Raw genomic sequence first — 19,127 nt, 5'->3', positions numbered from 1 at the left:
GAAAATAGTCCTGATATTGAATTTCTTTAATATTTTTAATATAACAATAATTTAATGATTATCAATATAGTTGTATCTATACAGAGATACACATACTTCCTTACAAATTAACATTTTAAGGCAATGTTATCCAAGCTCAGGTGTTCATATGTCATCATATCAGTATACCACTAAAGTGCTTTTTACCTGTTTTTAAAATAAGCTAACCACCTTTTAATTGAAAAACATTTATTGTATAAAATATAGTATCACTATCACAAATGTAAAAACTTGCCCTAAATAGAAGATAACTATGTAAACAAAGAAACAATGCTCCTGCATTTCAGTTAGGTATTTGCATTTTCTCCTTTTTAAAAGAGAGAAGAAAGAAGAATAAGACGTATTAGCAGGAAATGTGACTTTTTGTTACAGAATCCAAAAAAACTAAGAGAATAAGAGAAGGAATCATAATATGACTCAGTGTTATTTAATATCATGTTTGTTTGCCATCCCAAGTCGTCTCAGAAAAACTCTTAAAGTAATTCCATGTACCACCACTAGTACTTGCCCCAATCCTTGGAAACACTGTTGTAAAGCATTATCATGTATATTGCAACCTCAAAAGTTATACTTGGCATATTTCATCCCTGAACGCTACTTGCAGTCATGGATTTTAGACCATATTTATTCTTTCTATCTCAGATTCCATAGACTTCCTTGCTTTGGTAGTGATCTGGGATCTATTATGGGCACTTGTTTCCTTACATTTTATCTCCCAGTTTATCTGTGCACCAGAGACACCCTAAAGTGAAGGTTCCTTACGTTTGATGGTCTTCTCCATAGCCAAATACAAAGGATTTTAGGGGTAAAAAAGAATGTCCTCATTAGCTGTGGCAGTGACTTGTAATGTGTCTTCCCAATAGTGAATGATCCTCAAGACTATATTCTTTGACTACAACAAAAGTTATTAGAGGGCAAGATGTCTCATATGCAATTGGGCAAATCAAATGTACTCAATGCAGCTAGAATGTAGGTCCTTCCCAACCCAGCTGTAAGCTCTGCCAAAGTACTGACAGGTCTATATGTTCTACCCTTAAGTTAATCAGTAACCAGTCTTTCTTTTTCAAAAATCAACTTTATTAAGGTCTAATTTAGGCATAATAAAATGCGCATGTTTTATTATTTATTTATTTATTTATTTACAAAAAATAGTTTCTTTATTGAGAATGTGTGTGATGAACAGTGGGAGGACAGTGGGTGATTAGATCTGGGTAATTAGTATATTCATCATCTCAAACCTTTATCATTTAAAATGCACACATTTTAACTATATAGTTTGATGAGTTTAGACACATACATATGCTCTTGTAACCACCACCACATCTCCATTACCTCAAAATGTTCTCAGTCCCACTTCCACCAGGGCTAGACCACTGATCTATTTTCTATCATTGTAGGATTGGATTTATTTTTCCTAGAGTTTCCCATGAAAGGAGTCATTATGAAACTTTTCTTTGACGGGGGAGGAATTGGCTTTCTTCAGTCAGAATAATGTTTTTGAGATTCATTCATGTTGCTGGGTTTATCAGTAGTTTACTCCTTCTATTGCTGAATAATGTCCCATTCTACGGATATATTACAATTTTAAAAAATCCATTCATCCATTGATGTGCATTCAGGTTGTTTCTATGTGGAGGCTATTATTCGCAAAGCTGTTATGAGCATTCACGTACAAGTCTTTGGATATGTGCTTTTATTTCTCTTTGAAAATACCTAAGGGTGGAACTGCAGGGTCACATGATAAGTATACATTTAACTTTATAGTCTCCCAAATAGTTTTCAGATTGCTTATAATATTTTATATCTCTAACAGAAATGTGTGATAGTTTCAGTTAGTACATATTGTTGCCAACACTTGATATAATCATTCTTTAATTTTAGTCGTTCAAATAGTTTTGTGTTGGTATTTTATTGTGGTTTTAATTTGCATTTCCCAATAATTAATAATGTTAAATTATTTTTTCATGTGTGTATTAGTCATCATTTATGCATCTTCCTCTATGTAGTGTCTATTTGAGTGTTTATTAAAAATTGAGTTTTTTTGGCCAGGCGTGGTGGCTCATGCCTGTAATCCCAGCACTTTGGGAGGCCAAGGCGGGCAGATCACAAGGTCAGGAGATCGAGACCATCCTGGCTAACACAGTGAAACCCCATCTCTACTAAAAATACAAAAAAAAAAAAAAAAAAAAAATGAGCTGGCTGTGGTGCCTGTAGTCCCAGCTACTCGGAAGGCTGAGGCAGGAGAATGCCGTGAACCTGGGAGGCGGGTTTTTTTTTAATCTTTTTCTGGTTGAATTGGAAGAGTTGTTTATATATTCTGAATACAAGTCCTTTATCACATAGATTAATTGTGACTATTTTCTTCCATTCTGTGGTTTGCCATTTTGTTTTCTTGAAGCTATTTTTTACAGAGCACAAGGTTGAAATTTTGATGAAGTCTGATTTATTTTTTTTAAATAATTATGATAGTTTACTAGTTTCATGTCCTGAGTTTTTGTCTACCCAAAATTCATATATATTTTTATGTTTTCTTCCAGAAGTTTTAATATTTCAGTTTTTACAATTAGTTTCAATTTTTACATTCAGTTTCAACTTGATTTGTGTTATTATGTGAGGTTAAGGTGGAGTTTTATTTTTTCCATATGGATTTGAAGTTGTTCTAGCATCATTTATTGAAATTCTATTCTTTACTCATTGAGTGATGGTTGCACTTTGGTTGAAAATAAAGTTACTTTATATATGTGAGTATATTTCTGGCCTCTTTCTTCTGTTCAATTGTTCTATATGCCTTATACTATCACCAAACTGTTTTGATTATTGTAGTTTTATAGTAAGTATTGAAATCAGGTTTTGTGAATTCTCCAACTTTGTTTTTCCAGATTAATTTGCCTATTATCCTTTGCATTTTTATCTAAATTTTAGAATCCACTTGACAATTTCTACAAAAATACCTGCTGAGATTTTGATTAAACTGAGTTGAATATATAGATTAATTTGCATCAGATAAATCATGTTCACAATATTGAACTTTTAATCCATGAACCTAGTATTTTTTTTTTCTTCACCTATTTAGTTCTCTGGTTACTCTTAGCAGTGCTTTGTAGTTATCAGAGAACAGGTCTTATAAATATTTTGTTGACTTTATCTCTAGTGCATGTTTTTGGTGCTATTGTGAATGGTATTTTAAATATCTCAATTTCTAAATGTTAATTGCTAGTATATGATAATAAAATTAATTTTCCTTTTATCTTATGATTTCCTGAAAGCTTGTGAAAATAACTTATAGACTTGGTGCGGTGGCTCACACCTGTAGTCCCAGCACTTTGGGAGGCTGAGGCAGGCAGATCACTTGAGGTTGAAAGTGTGAGACCAGCCTGGCCAACATGGTGAAACCCCATCTCTACTAAAAATTAGCCAGGCGTGGTGGCGCATGCCTGTAGTCCCAGCTACTTGGGAGGCTGAGGCGGGAGAATCGCTGGAACCCAGGAGGCAGAGGTTGCAATGAGCCGAGGTCGTGCGACACTGCACTCAAGTCTGGGTGACAGAGTAAGACACCATTAAAAAAAAAAAATGGAAGGAAGGAAGGAAGGAAGGAAGGAAGGAAGGAAGGAAGGAAGGAAGGAAGGAAGAAAAGGAAAGAAAGGAAGGAAGGAAAAGAAAAGAACGTATATTAGTTCTAGTAGCTTTTTTTTTCTAGATTCTTTAGCATTTTCTGCATACATAATCATCTTATCAATGAATATAGACCATTTTATATCTTCTGTTCTGATATAGAGAAGATACAGAATTTTATTTCTTTACCTTGAGTTTTTGAACTGAATGGAACTGCCAATATAATGATGAATAGGAGTGGTGAGAGTGAAGATCCTTGCCTTTTTCCTGATTCTAGGAGGAGTGCATTCATTCTTTTACCCTTAAATATGTTGTTAACTGTGGGCTTTTTGTAGGTTCCTATTATCAATTGAGGGAATTTACTTGTATTCCTAGTTTGGTGAAAGTTTCTCTTTAAAATCATGAATGGATATTACATTTTTAAAAAGTAGCTTCATGAGTTTATTGAGATTATCGTGTGATTTTTCTTCTTTAGTCTGTTCATATGATGGATTGCATTGATTGGTTTTCAAATGTTATCTATAATAGGGAAGATATGTGTTGTCTGGCCACTAATTAATGTCTACAAGAAATGCTATGTAACATTTAATTGAATTTAAGCTTCTTTTTAATTAAAAAAGTTTTTAAGACAGTGTCCTGCTCCATGACTCACTGCAGCCTTGAACTCCTGGGCTCAAGTGATCTTTCTACCTTAGCCTCTTGAGTAGGTGGGACTACAGGTACATGCCACCACACCTGGCTAATTTCAAAACAAAAAAATTTTTTTGAGATGGGGTCCTACAGTTTTGCCCAGGCTTATCTTAAACTCATGGCCTTAAGCAATCTCCTGCTTCAGCCTCCTGAAGTGCTGGGATTATAGGTATGAGCCTCTGGACCTGGCCAGATGCAAACCTTTTTATTTGAAAAAGTTGGGGACTTTCAGGCTGAGTACTGGATGATGAAGCTAGTGCCAACAACTTCACTATTTGTGTCATCAGTGAGTGTGATTGACATCTCCCCCTCTGCCTGTAGGGATTTGTCAATTTCGAAGTGATCACCAAACAGGAAATAGAGAAATGTACTCTGAAAAGTAGACAGTGTGATATTTCTACAGTACTTGATAGTCTGCGTCATGTCCATGTACAGTAGAAGAAAGGTCAGGAGGTGACCAGAAGCGGTTGGACAAAATCTCGGACTTCCCTTTACAGTTTCATCTGAAAGCCAAGTGGATTCTTGCCTCTCTGACTCTTTCATCAGTCACCCCAGATGGTGGGGTCATTTCTAAGGGTAGCTGACTTGATGTAAGTGCAGTAACTCAGTCTCATGCTTCAGCTGATGCTCTCTTCTGTACTTAGATCCTATTTGTTATGGTGGGGACTTTGCTTTATTTTTGTGTGTGTGTGACAAAATTTTTCTCCTGACTAGAGCTCATGACTCCCCTCCCCTCTTCCCCTAGTAGGTGTGTATCCTTACAGTGGTTTCTGTCTGTGAGGCCCCTAATCCGTCCCCCTCAGTTCTCACAATTCCTTCCTGATTTCGTGTAATTTCGGCCTTCTGTCTCTATTCAACATGTCTCTTAAACCCTTTTTTCATATTTTCTAATTTTTGAATCTTTGATGATTTCAGTATCTATAGTCTCTGTGGGTTTGGTTCTGCTGTTTTTGGTTCTGCTGTTTTTGGTTCTGCTGTTTTGGTGACTTCTTTCCTTGTGTTTTTTAATGATTTATTTTATTGTGAGCTCATGGTCTTGGGAAACCTTATCTGGAGGAAAGTTTTGAAGCCTGTATTTAAAATTTGTTCCTCCAGAGAAGATTTATATTACCTTCTACCAGCTGCTTGGGGGAGTGTTACCAACCCAAAACCATTCAGTGTTTTGATTAGGTTTTTTGGGGCAACGTAATGGAGTGAATTCTGACTCTGAGCCTCCCTGTAAGGGATACGTACTTGTAGTGAGGAAATCTCAGACTTTTTTTCTTTGTCTTTTTTCTGCTTTACCCAAAGTCAGGCTTGAGACACACAAGCATATACCCTATCTCTCTCTGTAGAACTTTTTGTTTTGTTGTTTTGTTTTGTTTTCATGGCAGTGCCATTCTTAGTTGTCTGATTTATGTAAGAATCGCTGATCTGACCTTTTACTGTTTCAGGAACCATGTTTTATTTCCCAGCCTCGTGATACAGTGTGGTAAACTGAGCACTTCACCACCAAGAGCTGGCAGATGCCTCCAGGGCCAAGGCAGCCACAGTGCTCAATCCCCTTTCTGGATTTGTACTTTATTCGTGGCTGTCAAGCAATTCATTTATTTTTGCACCAGCTTTATCATAAAATAGAAAAAAATTATTGATATTTTATTCAGCATTTTTATGTGTACTGTAGCAAGAAGGGTTTCTGTGGACATCTAAAGTGTAACTTGGCAAAAATGGAAATTCTAAGATAGTTTATTTTTGAAATGATGCTGGCATAATTATCTATCCATCTGGAAGAAAACAAGACTGTACCACAGTGTCATACCATATACAAAAATAAATTACAGCTTGATTAAATATCTAATTGTGAAATATAAAACAATTTAAATGTCAGAGAAAAATTTAGAAAAAAAGATTTTTTATGACTTTATAGTATGGAAGCTGTTCTTAAATAAGACAGGAAACCCAGCTGCTATAAAAGGAGAAGAAAGATATAATTGACTTGATGAAAGCTAAAATAAAAATGAATGACAAAAGATAACATAAATAAAACCAGAAAACAATTTAAATATTGGGTGGAAATGTAGAAATATTTGTAGTATATATGACTGGAAAAAGATAACTATTTAAAAGATAAAGAGGGCGTGTGTGTGTGTGTGTGTGTGTGTGTGTGTCTGTGTATGTGTTAATTGCAAGATGGGTTGGGGAAAGAGAGAGGGTACATGAGAGAGACTGAGAAAGAGAAAATGCTAAACGAACAAAAAATGAGAGGGCATAAACAAATTTTACAGAGGAGAAAATCTAAATGGTCAAATACCGAAAAGATGTTTAACCTCACTATTAGCTGGGATTCCATTTTTCCCACCTATTAGATGGGCAAAAGTTAAAAAAAAGTTGTATCAGCCGGAACATTTTTAAATAAAAGTATCCAAAACTTAGATAATAATATCTTAATAAGGAAATTCAGTGACTCACATGGCAGGAAATCTGGAAGTAGTCAAGGTCTATTGTTTGTTAATAAAGAGGCTTGACGATGTCACCAGCCTACTTCCATGTTTCAGTACTTCCAACAACCAAGCATACAAGGATGCGAGGCAGTATGAATAAGGACAGCAGAAAAGAGCATATACCAGAAACAGACGATGGCGTCATATATTGGAATTAACAGACAAAAATTATGTCTATTTTCCAAATGTAAAGAAACAAAAGGCAAACTTGAAAATATTTTTAGAGAATAGGAAGCCATTAAAAAGTGAACTAGCAGACTTAAAGAAGCACAGAAGAAAACTCTTAAAAATGAAAAATACAATAACTAATTTACCAAACTTAGGGATGGGTTTAAGAACAGTTAGCATTAGAATGATTGAGGAGAGAAATAGGGGTCTTAAATAGAGGTCAGAAGAAATAATTTTGTATGCAGTACACGGATAATAGAAATGGAATGTATGGAAGAGAGGATGACAGAGGAAAGTGAAAGAAGAGCTACCACATGCTTTCACATAGGAGTCCAAAAGAGAGGGGAGAGAAAATGGGGCAAAAGCGGTACCTGCAAAGATAACAGCTCAAACATTTCCAGAATGGAGAACACTGGTCCCCAACCCCAAGAAAGTCAATGAATATCAGTAGGACAAATAAAAAGACTTCCAAAGCTTAACACATTATAGTAAAACTACAGAACACCAAAGACAAAGGGAAGTCCTAAAAGTTGACAGAGGAAAAAAGTTAATTAGAGCAGAATTTAATTTAATGTTCATCAGTTTAATTGAATATAATGTTAAGTTCAATTTAACATTAAATTTAACATTAAATTCAGTTAAACTCAATTTAACACTAAATTCGAGTAAATAGATTAACATTAAATTCAGCTCCTTTGAATTGTCTTAATTAAATTCAATTAAATTGAATTAAATGTTAATCAATGAACATTTATTAACATGTTAACCCAGGTAGAATTTAACGTGGTCTTCTCAATAGCAAGAAGTGAAAAGAGAAACAGTGTAATTATATGTGCAATATTTTGAAAGAAAATAGCTAGTAACACAATTCTATATCCAGCAAAAATATCTTTAAAGAAGGAAGGTAAGGAAGAGGCCCTTGTAAAGTAACAGAAATAGAGTGAGTTTGCTATTAGTGACACCTTGATAAAGGAAATTCTGAAGGAGGTACTTCAGGCAGAAAGAAAGTAACACCAAAGTTCTGACATGCAAGGAGGAACGAAAAGCAAAGAAAGTGAGAATATGTGACTAATTCTCAAGAATATTACTGACAATAACAGCAATAATCAGATAGGGCTTTAAAAATATTAATATAAACCATTCAGTGTAATAATGGCATACTGGATGTGTCAGGAGAGGGGCCAATGGAGTTAAAATGTTCTAAAGACCTTATTCTGTCTAGGAGAAGGGTAAAAAATATTTTTAAGCATTAATGCTTTAAAATGTGCCTGTTGTCATTTCTATGTTACTTTTAAAAGAATAGAATGTGAGTATGTTCTTTCTAATCTTCAGTAGGGAAAAATAGAATAATAAAAACAATCCAAAAAATGTCAAGAGGTCTGGGCACGGTGGCTCACGCCTGTAATCCCAATGCTTTGAGAGGCCGAGGTGGGAGTATTGCTTGAGCCCAAGAGTTTGAGATCAGCTTGGGCAACATGGCAAGACCCTGTTTCTACAAAAAATTCTAAAAAAGTAGTCAGGTGTGGTGGCGTGTGCCTGTGGTCTGTCCCAGCTACTTGAGAAGCTGAGGCAGGAAGCTTGCTTGAGCCCAGGAGGTCAAGGATGCAGTGAGCCATGCTCACACCATTGCACTCCAACCTGGGTGCCACTGCACTGCAGCCTGGGCAGGACCATGAGACCCTGTCTCCAAAACAAAAACAAAAACAAAACAAACAAACTGACAGAAAAACCAAAAGAAGTCAAGAAAAGAGAGAAAAGGAAGCACACAGATGTGACAAAGAGAGAGCACCCAAATATGTCAGTAATAATTAAATGTAAATAGTTTAATGTAAATAGACTCAACATTCCAGTTAAAAAACAATGATTATCAAAGTGTAGAAAACAAATTCAATTAAATATTTAAAATACGTATCTAAAATGAAAGTTTACAGAAATGTTGAAATTATTGTGATGGTAAATATATACTATACATTCTTTAACTCTTCCCTTGTCAATTTGTATAGTGTCTGGCTTGTTTTGTTGCACATATATTCTTTTTCTAATAAAAAAGCCTAATGAGTCAAAAGTTAATATGACTATAAATAAGTGTATCCAAGACATCTGGTTTTCTTCCATACCCATTTCACAGGAGAACTTAGACTTTTTAGCTGGTTGTGTGGCTGTCTCCCTAACAGATAATATTTTCAGCTACTCTTGCAGCTAAATGTGGTAATGTAACTAAATTCTGGCTAATTAGATAAATGGCAGTGTTTTGGAGGACTTTGGAGAAGACTCATTAAAACAGCACTGGTGGCCAGGCATAATGTTTCACACCTGTAATCCTAGCACTTTGGGAAGCCCAGGCAGGAGGATCTGTTTAGCCTAGGAGTTCAAGGCCAGCCTTGGCCAGATGATGAAATTGCATCTCTACAAAAAATAAAGGAATTAGGCTGGGTGCAGTTGCTCAAGCCTGTAATCCCAGCATTTTGGGAGGCCAAGGTGGGTGGATCACCTGAGGTCAGGAGTTTGAGACCAGCCTGGCCAACACGGTGAAACCCTGTCTCTACTAAAAACACAAAAATTTGCTGGGCATGGTGGCACATGCCTATAATCCCAGCTACTCACTAAGGAGGCCGAGACAGGAGAATCGCTTGAACCTGGGAGGTGGAGGTTGCAGTAAGGGGAGATCACACCGTAGCTATCCAGCCTAGGTGACAAGGGCAAAACTCCTTAAAAAAAAAAAAAAAAAAAAAAGAACTAGCTGGGTATGGTGGTGCACACCTGTAGTCCCAGCTACTTGGGAGGCTGAGGCAGGAGGATCCTTCAAGCCCAGAAGACCAACGCTGCAGTGAGCTATGATTGCACCAATACACTCTAGACTGGGTGATACAGCAAGACCCTGTCTCTTAAAAAATTAAATAAAAAAACAAAACAGAATTGGCATATGAGTATACCACCATCATCATGCTGCCTGCATGCAAAGGTTGGAGTTATAGCAGTTATAGCAGCTGCCTTGGATCATGAGGATGATGGTTTCACTGTAGGACAGCAACAAGGGAACTGACAGGGGCCTGACTGAAAACTTTATAAAACCATCCTGCTACTATTGGACTACCCATCTTCAGATCTCTTTCCCATGAGGGAGAAAAACAATTGATTTATTTGGTTTCCTATGTTATTTGTAGTTAAATGCAATTCTAACTAACATAAAAGCAACAAAGCAAGTCATCCAGAGAGGCAGCAAAGCAAGCCTACCTGCCCACAGAAGGTAGAATTTTTGTTTGTAGATCAGATAAAACCTGTCTATGAGATAGGCCCGTAGACAGGTTTTATTTGATCTACACAGTTTCTGGGAAAGAAAATTGAATTTGTTTATAATGTTAAACATTAAGAGTCTGCTATGGAGCTTGCAGTGAGCTGAGATCTGGCCACTGCACTCCAGCCTGGGCCACAGAGCGAGACTCCGTCTCAAAAAAAAAAAAAAAAAAAAAAGAGTCTGCTATGGTCTGAATATGTTCCCCCTAAGTTCATATGTTGAAATTCTAACCTCTAAGGTGATAGTACTAGAAAGTAGCAGTCTTTTGACTTGATTAGGTCAGGAGAGTGGAGCCCTCATAAAATGGGTCCAAGGGAGCTCCTTTGCTCCCTCCACCATAAGAGGACACAGGGAGAAGGTGCCATCTATGAACCAGAAAGCAGCCCTTCACCAAACATGGCATCTGCCGGCATGGTGATCTCAGACTTCCTGCCTCCAGAACTATGATAAATAAATTTCTGTTCTTTATAAGTTACCCAGTGTGTGCTATTTTACAGAATGGATGAAGATAAAGTTTTAATATAAAAATCCAGATTCCTGGCTGGTCTTGAAAATTCAGAAGATACGACATCCTTGAAGTCTCATGCTATCAGTTGGCCGAAGCTGAATAGTGACGTACTCTTCCGTGTGGGGCATGGGCTTTTCTCATTTATTTCATTCATTCATGATGTATTGTGCTTATATCCACTGGCCTAGAGTTCCCACTATCAATAGTTTAGTTATATTTTAGCATAGTTGAGTTGTTCTGTTTAATACAATTTTGTATGTTACTTCCTTAATATTGGACAAGTATTTTTTTTCCTGTGTGAAGGAATCCCATTTTGTTGCTTGGTTCCTCTATGGCTGAGTTGTATTTTGGTTTGTGACAGAACTGATTTCTGTAGACTCTGGGTGATAGCGGAGACATGCTCAGAGAAATCATGATGATGTCAAACAGCATCATGAGCACCTTAAAATTGTCTATGAAAATTCATCCAGAATAAGATCAGGAAGACTGGGCTAGAGAAGCTGGCACTTTTTAGGGTTAATTTTGATAAGAATTGCTACTTAGTTCATGCTTGCACTAATTACAGCCCTTCATATGGAAATAGACTATTCAACAACAACAAAAAAACCCTTCAAATTCCAGTTATCTTTGTTCCCATTTTGCTACCAAAACATACAGTACTTAAAAGGGTAAGTGTTGTAATAATTTCTGATTTTTCCCTCCAGATTTCAATATACTATTTTAATAATGCCATTATATTTTTCAGTAATTCAAATAATTACATTAATAAAGAAAATATGACAAAACATTAAAATGTGGGCGCTTTATTAACTTCAGTACAATTTCTGCCTTCCTGTTCTGTTCTCAATTGCATAAAGAGGAAAAGGAAAATTGATAATTTATATCAATTGTGGTAGGTATATAATACATATTGATTAGGCACATGTCTAAATTAGACTTTTTAAACCAAACCAAAGTTTGCATTTGAAAGAAGATAAACTGCCAAAACATTAAAATCAAATTTATCAAAAACTAATAATTGTAAAGCAAACTGTAATTATAAGAATTGCAGACTCAGAAAGTGAGTGTTATTCTTTTGGGAGTTTAAAAGTCTTGTTATTTTCATTCATCTTAAAAGATTCATTGTTGCTTCTTAACTTTCTTCTGGTTTTCTATTTGATACATAAATTCATTGCTCTAGTCAGGCAAAGGTGACATGTGCATGCTGAGAAATACTCACGGGACCCGTTGTGGAATTGTTCTGCCACCACACGAACAAATCCATTTATAGCTCACTCTCCGGGGACTCTGGCTTTTTTCCCCCCTAAAATGAAAGGTGCTATGATTTTTATTGTTTGGAAAGTGCTCTGAAATATAAGCATCTAAAAGTCAGACTTGTGTTTTAAAGTTTAATATAGGAGGCATTTCCTGTCTCCAGAAACAAATACACTGACTTACATTATGAAATTTTGTTCATAGAGATGTAATAGGAAATTGAAAGCAAAGTTTATAGCCAATTCTAAATTGAGGATTTTACATTATATAAGGCTTTACTCTCTCAGTTATTTAAATACCCTTACTTTTTTACTAAAATATTTTTGAGGCGATTATTACGTATAGGACATTGAGCTATATGTAAGCTATATGTGAGCTAGGCCAAAATGTGATGATCTCACATCGGTTTTTTCCAAGTGAACAAGCTGCTTTGTGTGAATATATTAGCTGTGGGAGAAGTTATGCTAGCATAGACTTTAGGACAGAGAAGTATAACTTTCCCCTGACATCAATATTTTAAGTGTCTTCTGTGAATAATGCTCTGTATTATGTGCTGGGAAAACAGAGAGATTGAGATATGGGTGCTACTCCAAAGACTTTCATTTTTTTTTTTATGTAAAGGGTTGATTTAAGAAAAAAGGAACCCTAAAATATTTATTGAATAATTACTATCTAAGTTCTTTACAGACATGCATTATTTGAGAATATGTGTTTTGATAACAAAGATTAAGAGACTATCATTTCTGCTAGGTATGTGTCCTGAAATTAAGAACACTGATTATGGAACCTATTTATATTCTGTTTACATTTTATTAAGCTTACCTCCGCTTGAGTGAAAGTTCTTCATACTTTTTATGACAACGATTATATTATTTAATCCAAGATTGTTTCTTTAAAGCATAAAAATGTTATTCTTCTTAAGTTCCAATGCTAATGGATGAAAGAAGATTTGCAGCCTCTTGATGTTTGTCATCTACTCCCAGAAAACCAGCAGCACAAGGAGAACACATACAGGAAATATTTTAATGTGTGGCACTCCATTATGAAACATGGCCAGAAGAAAATAGTTTATGCAAATAGCCATTTATAGACTGAGCACCAAACAATGGAATGACCCATCAATAGCTCTTTTGATTCAGTTAAAAGGGAGAAATAATTGTCATGTTATTTCTGCCTCTGTCATGGCTCGATTTGATCTCTGGATTAGAAAATCTTCTGCCCTTATTCAGTATATAAGGTTCATATTGATCCCAAATAACCCCTCTGACATAATTATGTTTGCTATTTGCAAACCGGAAGCCATTTGCTGCATGGCAAATGGAGCATGTTGGAGGGATCTAAGCGAATTAACTTGTAATTGGATGATTCTTGATGAAAATTACAATGGTCACTGTGAAGAAATGACCATTGTAAGGGAAGGAAGTCAAGGATGGGAGAATGAAGGGGGTATCTGCCTGCAACCAGTAAGTACAGATTTACACAAGAGGAGTAGACAAAAAAATTGATGTTTGTGACTTAGTTTCTTAGCCCATTCTACTTTAAATGCCTATCAAAGTGCAGTTACATATTTTTTTATGAATGTTCCATTGATCGTGAATGAAATATCTCATGATAATCTTTTTCTTATTTCCCTCCTCCCCTACTCTTTTTTTTTAATTTTTAAAAGAATTTTACTTTAAATTCTGGGATACACGTGCAGAACAGGCAGGTTTGTTACATAGGTATACGTGTGCCATGGTGCTTTGCTGCACCTATCAACCCATTATCTAGGTTTTAAGCCCCACATGCATTGGCTATTTGTCCTAATGCTCTCCCTCCCATTACCCCCCACCCTCTGACAGGTCCTGGTGTGTGTGTGTTCCCCTCCCAGTGTCCATGTGTTCTTATTGTTCAGTTCCCACTTAATAAGTGAGAATATGGGGTGTTTGATTTTCTGTTCCCGTATTAGTTTGCTGAGGATGATGGCCTTCAGCTTCATCCATTTCCCTGCAAATGACATGATCTCATTCCTTCTTATGGCTGCATAGTATTCCATGGTATATATGTACCACATTTTCTTTATCTGTTCTATCATTGATGGGCATTTGGGTTGGTGCCATGTCTTTGCTATTGTAAATAGTGCTGTATTAAACATAATGTGTGCATGTGTCTTTATAGTAGAATGATTTGTATTCCTTTGGATATATACCCAGTAAGGGGATTGCTGAATCAAATGGTATTCCTGGTTCTAGATCCTTGAGGAATTGCCACACTGTTTTCCACAGTGGTTGAATTAATTTACATTCCCACCAACAGTGTAAAAGCATTCCTATTTCTCCATAGCCTTGCCAGCATCTGTTGTTTCTTGACTTCATAATCACCATTCTGACTGGCATGAGATGGTATCTCATTGTGATTTTGATTTACATTTGTCTAATGATTAATGATGTTGAGCCTTTTTTCATATGCTTATTGCCTGCATGAAGGTCTTCTTCTGAGAAGTGTCTGTTCATATCCTTTGCCTACTTTCTGATGGGATTGTTTGTTTTTTTTCTGTAAACTTGTTTAGGTTCCTTGTAGATTCCGGATACTGGACCTTTGTCCAATGGGTGGATTGCAAAAATTTCCTCCCATTCTGTAGGTTGCCTGTTCACTCTGATGATAGTTTCTTTTGCTGTGCAGAAACTCGTAGTTTAATTAGATCTTATTTGTCAATTTTGGCTTTTGTTGCAATTGCTGTTAGCATTTTCATCATGAAATCTTTGCCCATGCCTATGTCCTGAATGGTATTGCCTAGGTTTTCCTCTAGGGTTTTTATGGTTTTTGGTTTTACATTTAAGTCTTTAATCCATTTTGAGTTAATTTTTGTATAATGTGTAAGGAAGGGATCCAGTTTTAGTTTTCTGCATGTGGCCAGCCAGTTCTCCCAGCACAATTGTTGAATAGGGAATCTTTTCCCCATTGCTTGTTTTTGTCAGGTTTGTCAAAGATCAAATGGTTGTAGATGTGTAGTGTTATTTCTGATATCTCTGTTCTGTTCTATTGGTCTATATGTCTGTTTTGGTACCAGTACCATACTGTTTTGGTTACTGTAGCCTTGCAGTATGGTTTGAAGTCAGGTAGCATGATGCCTCCAGCTTTGTTCTTTTTGCTTTGGATTGTCTTGGCCATACAGGCTATTTTTTGGTTCCATATGAAATTTAAAGTAGTTTTTTTCTAATTCTGTGAAGAATGTCAATGGTAGTTTGATGGGAATAGCATTGAATCTATGTATTAATTTAGGCAGCATGGCCATTTTCATGATATTGATTCTTCCTATCCATGAGCATGGAATGTTTTTACATTTGTTTGTGTCCTCTCTTATTTACTTGAGCAGTGGTTTGTAGTTCTCCTTCAAGGTCCTTCACATTCCTTGTTAGCTGTATTCCTAGGTACTTTATTCTCTTTGTAGTAATTGTGAATGGGAGTGTATTCTTAATTTGGCTCTCTGCTTGTCTGTTGTTGGTGTGTAGGAATGCTTGTGATTTTTTCCACATTGATTTTGTATCCTGAGACTTTGCTGAGGTTGTTTATTAGCTTAAGAAGTTTTGGGGCTGAAATGATGGTGTTTTCTAAATATAGAATTATGTCATCTGTAGACAGACAGTTTGACTTCCTCTCTTCCTATTTGAATACCTTTATTTCTTTCTCTTGCCTGATTGCCCTGGCCAGAACTTCCAATACTATGTTCAGTAAGACTGGTGAGAGAGAGCATTCTTGTTTTGTGCTGGTTTTCAAAGGGAATGCTTTCAGCCTTTGCCCGTTCAGTATGACATTGGCCATGGGGTTGTCATAAATAGCTCTTACTATTTTAACATATCTTCCCTGTATACCTACTTTATTGAGGGTTTTTAACATCAAGGGATGTTGGATTTTATAGAAGGCCTTTTCTGCATCTATTGAGATAATCATGTGTTTTTTGTCATTGGTTTTGTTTACATGATGGATTACATTTATTGATTTGCATATGTTGAACCAGCCTTGCATCCCAGGGATGAAGCTGACTTGATCGTAATAGTTAAACTTTTTGATGTGCTGCTGTTTGCTTAGCCAGTATTTTATTGAGGATTTTTGCATTGATATTCATCAGGGATATTGGCCTGAAGTTTTCTTTTTTTGTTGTATCTCTGCCAGGTTTTGGTATCAGGATGACGCTGGCCTCATAAAATGAGTTAGGGAGGAGTCGCTCCTTTTCAATTGTTTGGAATAGTTTCAGAAGGAATGGTACCAGCTCCTCTCTGTACGTCTGGTCCTGGGCTTTTTTTTTTTTTGGTTGGTAGGCTTTGTATTACTGACTCAATTTCACAACTTGTTATTAGTCTATTCAGGGATTCAACTTCTTCCTGGTTTAGTCTTGGGCCTCCTCCTCCAATCTTAAAGTTTTCTCCATGTATGTATGTATGTGTTTATATATATATGTGTATATATATACACTTTTTTTTGAAACGGAGTCTTGCTCTGTTGCCAAGGCTGCAGTGCAGTGGCACGATCTCAGCTCACTGCAACCTCTACCTCCCGGGTTCAAGCAATTCTTCTGCCTCAGCCTCCTGAGTAGCTGGACTAGAGGCACGAGCCACCATGCCAGGCTAAGTTTTTGTATTTTTCATAGAGACAGAGTTTTACCATGTTGGTCAGGATAGTATCCATCTCTTGACCTTGTGCTCTGCCTGCCTTGGCCTCCCAAAGTGCTAGGATTACAGGCGTGAGCCACCACACCCAGCCTTCTCCATATTTTTACTTGTGAATTTGCTTGGGAATTGTTCTCTAGGTGGGTCATATATTATATAGTAGATCTTAAATTCCACAAGCTCATGGACTTTACCCTGCTTTTCTGGCATTCCCTCTAAAGACTCAGTCAATGCATACAAAGCAATCCATTTGGAGCTAATCTTTGAACCAACTTAGTAAAGCATCAAGAAACCGGTTAGAAATGTGTTCTCATTACCTTCTAGCAAATATTGGAAATAGTGGTACCCACATTTTAGGATCCCGTGAAGTGGCAGGTTACGGGAGGTCCATCATGACGATTTGGGAGATTTCTCATTGCTTAACGGGTCACTCTGTTTTTTACAAAAGCAATTATTCCTATTGAACTAATAAACGAGCTATCTTTGAATGTTGTAGTGGTAGTGTATTCTCTCTTCTATTTCAGCTGTACATATTATTTCCACTTATTTTCCCCCAGAAACCTGTGAACTAAATAAAGTCCCTTTAATTGAATTCACAGGACTGTGTCATAGGTTTATAGGGGTGGATGGGCAGAACATCATCATGTCATTCAGTTGACAGTGATGGCATTTCTTCCAGGTGCCAGAACAGAAACAGACCCATCAAAAAGCATCTCCGGCTGGGCGCAGTGGCTCACGCCTGTAATCCCAGCACTTTGGGAGGCCGTGGCAGACAGATCACGAGGTCAGGAGATCGAGACCCTCCTGGCTAACACGGTGAAACCCCGTCTCTACTAAAAATACAAAAAGTTATCCAGGCGTGGTGGCAGGCGCCTGTAGTCCCACCTACTCGGGAGGCTGAGGCAGGAGAGTGGCGTGAACCTGGGAGGCGGAGCTTCCAGTGAGCCGAGATTGCACCCCTCCACTCCAGCCTGGGTGACAGAGCGAGACTCAGTCTCATAAAAAAAAAAAAAGAAAAAAAAAAAGAAAAAAGCATCTCCAGCAATATTCCCTTTTGGGTTGGTGTGTTACCTGAGAACATTTCAAAGTCACAAGCTGGAGAAGGAAATGCTTTCTTTTTTATGGGTGAAGGGGAGTGAGAAAGCATTTAAAGGCTTGATATTAATAGTTATACCTTCATGAATTGGACCTTGCAAAATGTTATCTTTTTACTTGGGAAAAACTATTCATAATAGGAGGGAGAGTGGTTTTAATTCAAAATGACAGTGACTTTTGGGATGGAAGCACTAACCTTGAAAGGTTTTATAAGAATGGACTTTGTTTGGATGAAGAGCTCCGGTTGGTTGGTTGGTTGGTTGGTTTCTAAACAATTTTCCAGCAGGACATATCTCTTCACTCCCTCTATTCTCAGAGGGTTTCTGATATGTCACTCCATTGTAATGCTTTGGTTTTTAGTCAGCTGATTGCCATTTTAATATAGTGGGGAAATGTGTCTGTAATTTGAAATGTAGCTATTATACTAGAAGACTTCCGTGCCAGTAGTCCATATGATTATTTGAAGCAATTGATCAAGTACACACCTCCACTTCTAAGTGTGAGCAAAAGTTTTGAGAAGGAACTTAGAGGAAAGAGATTTTATTCTAGTAAACAGCTTGCAAACTGGGTAGAAATAGCCCTCAGCTTAAACTGAAGGTGCATTCCAGAGAACAAAGGCAGGGTTTGTTTGGCTTTTATAGAGAAATTTCCCATTTAGGTTTTCAGTCAGGTCCTCCTATGAAAATGAAAGATTAGAACTTGCTTAGTTCTGATTGGTTGATGCAGGCCACAGTCTATTGGTTGATTCAGGTAACATGGGCAAGAACAATTAATTATGAAAGTTTCAAAGTTAAGCAGATGTATGGCTTTTCTGGGAACTCACAGTATGTGTGTAACCTCTAGTCAGCAAATGGCCACTTGGTTCTATTTTAAATTTAGGTCCTGTTTGCCACTCAGGATTCATCTTGAGGGATTGACTTTTTCAGGTTCACATAGCCATCTCCTTCTTATAGCATATGCTAAGGAAATGCAAATTAATTAAGTTGAAGGTCATGTAAATCTCATAAACATCAATATTTTCTCGTACTTTCAATGATGAAGGAGCAGGGAAGGAAATGTGGGGATGATGTCTACATTGTCTTATCTTTTTCTTTTCATCTTGAAGCTCTCCTTAAAGCAAGAAATAGGAAGTAGTGAGGAGGTAATGGGAATAGTAAACTGTTCTGGGAGAAGCTGCTGCATCTAAACTAAGTCTTCACTTGGACAGTGGCAACCAGCGGTGACTTTCACAATCACCAGTTCCACGCAGGTCTCCAGGGAGAGTTGCAAAAGTCACAAAGATAAATTAAAAATTTCCTTCCTTCCTTCCTTCCTTCCTTCCTTCCTTCCTTCCTTCCTTC

At 36.9% G+C, this 19,127-nt stretch overlaps 1 protein-coding gene across 2 annotated transcripts in view; it reads left to right on the top strand.

Moving 5' to 3' along the window:
• The window catches only part of ACVR1C (activin A receptor type 1C), a 93,260-nt gene that overhangs the window by 43,391 nt on the left and 30,742 nt on the right, over window positions 1-19,127 (top strand). The window lies entirely within an intron of this gene.

The sequence above is a fragment of the Piliocolobus tephrosceles genome, chromosome 11 (genome assembly GCF_002776525.5).
Source record: "Piliocolobus tephrosceles isolate RC106 chromosome 11, ASM277652v3, whole genome shotgun sequence".
Lineage (NCBI taxonomy): Eukaryota > Metazoa > Chordata > Mammalia > Primates > Cercopithecidae > Piliocolobus > Piliocolobus tephrosceles.
Note: the sequence above shows the minus strand (reverse complement) of the source record. Positions and strands in the feature narration are given on the sequence as shown.